Source organism: Hypomesus transpacificus, chromosome 1 (genome assembly GCF_021917145.1).
Source record: "Hypomesus transpacificus isolate Combined female chromosome 1, fHypTra1, whole genome shotgun sequence".
Taxonomy (NCBI): Eukaryota; Metazoa; Chordata; class Actinopteri; order Osmeriformes; family Osmeridae; genus Hypomesus; species Hypomesus transpacificus.
Window position 1 is genome coordinate 10807026 of NC_061060.1, and position 7095 is coordinate 10814120.

Below are 7095 nucleotides of genomic sequence, written 5' to 3' on the forward strand. Positions count from 1 at the left end.
GCAGCAGACGTGGAGTGAAGCCAAGAGGGTCCTAAGCGACCCTTTGGCAAACACAAACCCCAGACGTTCCGGGGGACAGGCGTCTCCTCAGGGTTCTGGAAGACGTGTGGTGATGATGGGTGGTGGTCCCGTCCTGGTGGGCAAGGGGGGGGGGGGGGGGGGGGGGGAAGGGGGAAGGAAGGGAGGAGGAGGGGGGGGAGAAAGGGAGGGTTTTGGGTGATGCCAGCAGTCACAGGGTGAAGAAGCATGAAAGGGGTGGATAGCAGAAATGCCAACAGTCACTGGTGTGACGGAGCATGGGGAGCTTGGGTGGGGGTTTTTTTTTGAGAGAGGAGGCATGTATGGTGGGTTATGGATTATGCCAACAGTCATAGGTGAAGAAGCATGAGGGTGGGTGGGGCCTGGATGAATGGGGTGGAAGTGGATTATGCCAAGAGTCAAGGGGGACAAGCGAGGGGGGGCTAGAAGGTCATGCCAGCAGTCTCAGGATAGACGGAGCATGAGGGATTTTGTGATTATTGTTTGGTGACTATGTTTTTTGGTCTGTTTCTTGAGTGAACGGGAAAGGGGAGCGGCCGGTCGGGGGCTGGGGATGTGTCCTGAGGTGGAGGGTTGGGAGAGTGAGAGGTGGGGGGCGAGGTGTGGGGCTAAGGGGGTGCTGGATGCTTTCAGGGGAAGGTGGGAGGGTAGGGGCTGTCCTAGATGCGGTGGGAAGGGAGGTTATGGAGGTGGGGGGCGTAAGGAGGAGAAGTTCCTCTTCTAGGTTGTCCTCATCCACAGCCCAGGCGGGAAGGAGGATGAAGGAGGGCAGGAGGGAGGGGGGGAGGAGTGGGGGGAAGGGGATACATGGTGGTGAGAGGCGGGAGAGTTGGGGAGGTGTTGGGCCTGAGAGGAAACTTCCCCTACATCGATGGGGCTCCAGTCCAGGTCCATATTTTCCACCAGAGAAGGTGGATGGACCGGAGTGGTAGGGGTAGGAGCAGTGGGAGTTTCAGAGGGCTGTGAGGTAGAAGGGTATGTGGATGGGGTCGGGGTCGCGGGGGGAGCGGCAGGGTGGGGACTGGTAGAGGTGGAAGGGGTTGGGGGGTCAGTGGTTAGGATGTGGGTAGGTAAGGCTGGAATGGTGTTAACCGGGCTCGAAGCAGTGCCAGTGATGGCGGCCGCTGTCGGAGACTGGGTTTCCATTGGGGTGGGGGAGGGGGGAGAAAGGGGGAGGGGGTCGAATAACGTCTTTTTGACGTTCCCCTTAGAGAAAGAGGTCGGGTGGCGTGGGTGGGGACTTATCGGGGCATTGTGGTAGAGACTGGAGGGAAGTAGGGAGAGTGGGGGCCAGTGGGGAAAACCTCCACCGGTAGAAGGGCCCGGGCGTGCTGTAGGACCAACTGGGGAATGGGGGCCTTTAGGTCCTGTGTGGCCAAGCGTCTGGGCTGGCGTCCTGCGCTTACCGCTAGTGATGGGAAGTTCGGTTCTTTTTACTGATTCGGTTCTTTGAATCTCGTTCAGTAAAATGAACGAATCTTTTTTCGAGTCATTTGTTCATTTCAGGGGGGGGGGGGTTGGGGGCTATACGTCCACTGTAGGTTAGTGCATGACGTGCACCAGCAAATACTATTTCAAAATAAATTCCTGCATTAAAATAATGTATCATGAGTTTGTATGATTTGGTCATGTATTATCACACTAGAATTTAATTATCACGTCAAACAATTACACTGCACTAAACTGTAATTGTAAATGTAAAGTGAAAATAACAAAACCAGTCAGTATGATGACTTGAGCGAATATCATTCATTCACGTCTTACTAAAACAGCGGCCACGCGAAAGGGAATAAGGAAACTGTTTCCTCTACTAAAAAATACAATGCGGGTCACGTGAAAAAAGGATCCAAAGACTCGTTGAAAGACCGAGTCGGGGAAGGAACTAATCATTCGTTTCCTCTAGCTACAGAGCCTATGCAGGTCACGTGAAAAATGATCCAAAGACTCGTAGAAAGACCGAGTAGGGAAAGGAACGAATCGTTCGTTTCCTTTAGCTACAGAGCCTATGCAGGTCACGTGAAAAATGATCCAAAGACTCGTAGAAAGACAGGGAAATTAACGAATCACTCGTTGAGAGGACTCGTTACTCCCGAGTCCTTATAAGGATTCGTTCAAAATGAACGAATCGTTCACGAACGACACATCACTACTTACCGCCCCTTTGACGGGGCCTGGGGTGGTGTGGAGGTAGAGCTGGCCCCAGAGGGGGTGGAGAGGTGAGGGAATAGAGGGGTGGGAGCCGTGTTTGGAGCCTGTTGGTGACCCGGGGCGTGGTGGGGAGGGGGACGAGGGGTTTGCCGGTGGTGGGAGTGATCATAATGTGGCACGTAGTAGTGGGAGGGGGGGAGACCACTGCCAGGGTGTGACGGGTGGGGGTAGTAATAGGGGTCCGGGGTCATATATACCCAACGGGCACCAGAGTCAGGGGCAAAGTGGGTAGATGATGGGGGAGGAGGAGGGGGTAGAGGGTAGGGATGAGCCCTGTATGGGTAGTGGGGTTGTTGTAGCATAACGGGGCTTGCGAGGCGGAGGGGGGAGAAAAGACGAGAGGAGTGATACAAACAAAATGGACTACTAGGCAGCAGCAGAGAACCAGAGTCAAGGACTGAGAAACTACTGTTGGGGGTGTGTGTGTGTGAGTGTCATACCTGGCCGAGAAGCTAACCTAATCTGAAAAGCTAAGAAGGGGTCTACCTCAAAGAGGAAATAACTATTCCAAATCTCGGCTGTCCGCAGAGTAGAGGTCATCAGTAGGAGGAGAACTGGAAGAGGGGTTATAAAAGCAGAGGCGCATGAGGAAAAGGGTTAACAACAAAAAGATTTGTTCAAATTGACAGTCAGCCGAGAGAGAGAGAGACCAGTCAGGAGGCAGGGATGATACCAATGATAGAACCAACCAACACCACCCTGAGAGGTTCCACACAAAGAAATCCCAGTCCGCCCATTCGTAGATACCACTGTCAAAGTGTTCCACCAGGAACGTGTGACAAGGGGAACATCAGGAACAGCTCCATACGTGGAAGGGAACAAGGACAGGGAGGCTAGACGCGCGACCGCAGTCGGTGTGAGACCCATGACAGGAACTACTGTCTCTCCCCACAGGAGGTTCAGCATCAGACTAAGTGCACAAGAAACAACTAGCAAGGTAAGATTACACAATGATCATGTTGTTGGATAAATCATACTATAAGATCACACGATATGACGCCCCAGGATTGGATACAGAGAAGAGAGCGGTCGACAGCCCGTTACCCACCGCCAGAGGAGGCCTGCCTTGGTAATGACGGTTTTGGGTGGAACGCTCAACAATGTATTGTGGACACGTGGGAGAGGGATGAAGCTCCATGAGGCATCAGAGCCCTAGTATTCTCGTAGTGTTGTACTAATGGAGGGGAGTGAGAAGCCGAGACCGAAGGACAGGAGAGGAGTGCCTAACAGGCATGGGGCTCCCCCCAGGGTGAAGGAGCCCTTCTAGAGAGTCGGGCATGTTATAGGTGGGAGCCAGGTAATATCGAGAGGCCGGTAGATCTGGGTATCGGTGGGTCAATTACGCTAGAGAAATGAAGCACCAGGGAAGGGAGAGGGTGACAACAAGGGTCACTCAACCACATGTCGACCTGGGCTGGATCCCAGGAGGGACCCAATTAACGCTACTGAGGCTAAAGATGGCCAATAAGTGTATAAGAAGTAATCTAGTAATGACCCCCGGTGGTGATCATCCCGTATATATAACTGGGGTTCCTTGTAGAGTGTAAGTAGGCCCACCCATTAGGTATCCAATCCAGCCACGAGGATAAGGCAGAGAAGTGAAGGGCGGGAGTGGTCCCTGGACTTACATCACTGAAACACCCGTCGCCTCGTTGTGTCAGTCCCACATGTGGCCAGCAGCACTCCCAACAACCTGTAGAGTAGTGAGGTGAGAGAGGCCCAGAGGGGCCTAGAGAATGTGTGAGGGATGTAAAATGAGTAGGTATGTGTGGCCATTAACAGTGATAATAATGATGAGAGAGCTAATGAGAAAGACAGAGGGAGTAATGGTATTGTTACAGACCTAAGCATGCATACATATACATCCGATGATACCTATGCATGCACACTACCACACCGTGTGGGAGAGGGAGAGAGGCTAAACACTACAAACCACGTGTCTCCGATGGGGGTGACCAATGCACCGATAAAGGACGTGCCTAATCCCTAACTGAGTCGTATTGCACGGTAGGGCGCGGTGGAGGCATACCAGAAGTTCCGACACGCCCAAAGGAGAAAGTCGTTGGCATCTCCCCGTGTCATGAAAACCGAGGCCCTGTAGGTTTAGGCGGTAGGGAGGAGAGTTTGAAACCCACTCACAATGACAGGAGATCCGAAGATCAGCAAAGGTTGGGGTCAAGTGCACGGACGCTTCCAAGGACCAAGGATCACCCACAGAGAGGAAAGGGGCCAGGCCCCTCCAGGAACTCGAAGAGAACCCAGGCCTAGTGGCTCATGGCAGCTCGCCACCTGACACAGAGGAGGAAGAGAGTAGAAAAGGAGGAAAAGAAGGCGGAGAAGGTCAAACAAAGGTCAGGCAACATGGATAAACTCCTCCTAATCCAACCAGACGTGCCAATGGGCTCTATGCATGACTGTTACGTTACTGTTTGTTGATAGCAAGATAGCGTCGTAGCAGCCATGATTAAAAATAAAAGTGTATACCAGAAACTAAAAGCAGTACCATGAGCACTGCTGTGTGCCGGAGTGTACTGCGTCGTCAACATACAACGGCACTCTTAGTTTTCATTCATTTCCAAGCGATGAATCTCTGAGGAGACTGTGGCTAGTTAAAGTTTGTTGTGAACGTTATCAAGTGACTTCACACAGTAAGGTATGCAGCCTGCACTTTACTCCTCATAATCTATCAGAGGCAACGTCAGAAGGTGGGAAGAGACGGCTCACGAAAGGAGCTGTTCCATTATTGTTTAAATGGAACAACTTTGAAGTCCCCCCATCGAGACTCATAGTGTGTGGGACTGGGTGGAAAGACAGCCGCAGCTGGAGCCCACTGTGCCGTCTCCAGAACTCATGGAGTGCGCTGTTGTCGCAGACCACGACTACTGCTCTGTCCCTGAACCTACAGGCCTGGACATGGCAGCGGTTAAAAACGAGGAACTCCAAAAAGAGATCGAGCTGTTACACTGAGAGTTGAAGGAACTGAAAATGCAGGCCACCTTCGGGTTACAGAGGTTTGCGGGATCCGACGACGACATTCGTTTCTACACAAGGTAAGTAGTATGTTTTATGACAGCAGTTAGTTGCAGTACTGTAGTTGAAACTAAACCTACAAAAAATGTAATGCTATAGTCAAAGCAGCCCCTCTTTAGTAGTTATGGCAACATTTCTTGGCTGACGACTGATGTTTGTTGTTGCTTGTAGATAGAGCTATGAGAGCGAGTATGGTGGGGAGACAACATACACGCACACATGGAGTTAGTGAAAAAGACAAAGACAAAAAGTGAGAGTAGGCTATAGGAAGGCTAGAGAAAAAGGAGATGTGGATGTAGGGTAATCTCTGTAAATCTGTTTGGTATCTATACTTTGTAAAGTCCGTACGCTTTGTCTGTGTTTTCTTCTCATAGATTTACCAGTTACCATCATTTTATGATGTTTTGGGGACTGATTGAGCCATCAGTGCACTAAAAGATCCGAACGTCAAGGGCCAGAGCTGCTGAGAGGAGAAATGAACCAGTCTCAGTGGTCCGTCCTGCACACACGGTTTGTATTTGCATGTTTAGTTGGTGCATGTAGTTCTTTAACCCTGGTAACCTTCTACATTGCCTTAACAAACATATTGTTCTATCTCAACAGTCATTACAACCCATAGACGAGCTGTTCCTCTTCCTGATGTACCTAGCGGCTGGCCTTAAAGAGAGGGACTTGGCCAACAGATTCACAATACACCAGTCCACCGTAAGCCGCATCTTGTCCTCATGGACAAACTACCTCTACACACTCCTGGGCTCGGTGTTTATCTGGATGGAAAAGCTCACCTCCCTGAGGAGTTCAAAGAATTCCCGGATACACAAGTAATCGTGGACTGCACAGAGCTCAAATGCCAGACACCATCTTCTCTTCTCCTCCAGAGTGGGATGTACTCTTCGTACAAATCTCACTGCACCATGAAGGGACTGATTGGGATGGCCCCTCATGGTGCATTGACCTTTGTTTCCTCTATGAGGGGTCTGTGAGCGACAAAGAGCTTTATAGACGTTCAGGCTTAGCTGATCTCCTTACTGATGACATGGGCATCATGGTTGACAAGGGCTTTCTGATATGGTCAAGTGCAAGGTCTACTGCCCCCCTTTTCTGCAGAAACGAAGCCAGATGCCGGCAGAATGCGTCCTCCAGACACAAAAAATAGCACGTCTCAGAGTGCATGTTGAAAGAGTAATAAGGAGAGTGAAGGAGAACAAGTTATTTGACTCAGTCATACCACTGTCAATTGCTGGGAGCATCAATGAAATGTATACTGTTGCTTGTTTGCTTGTGAACTACCAAAACAAACCCCTTGTCAGGGTATGGGCTAAATAAGAAGGGTCCCAACTGAAATGTTCTGTCCTGGAAGATCTCTTGTTCCCATTTGTTAACCAATTTCTTGTTACTAATATTATCACACAGAACCTTGTGTAAATATATGTATTTATTTTTTAACAGTTGTTAATTGATGGCTTGTTGATTTCATATTGTAAATTAAACATCAATCTTACACATTACGTCTCATTGAGAGGTACTTTTGCATATAAACACCAAAGTAAAATGTATCACGCTTTTGTCTGATTACCTCTTGAACTTCTTCATCTACATGTAATCGATGTACAAAGAAATCATCTTCAGCCCAAACAAAAAAATCACACCAAGCAAGTCCTGTTACAAGAAGCTGTCCTTGCACTTGACAAAAGTACACATGGCTTTTCCTTAGCTTGAAACTTCCATTTGACATCAACAAATACTTACACTCCACGTAACTTTTTACATTTGGACATTTTATTTCCACTAAACCGAATGATGGGGTTGCAGTGGGAT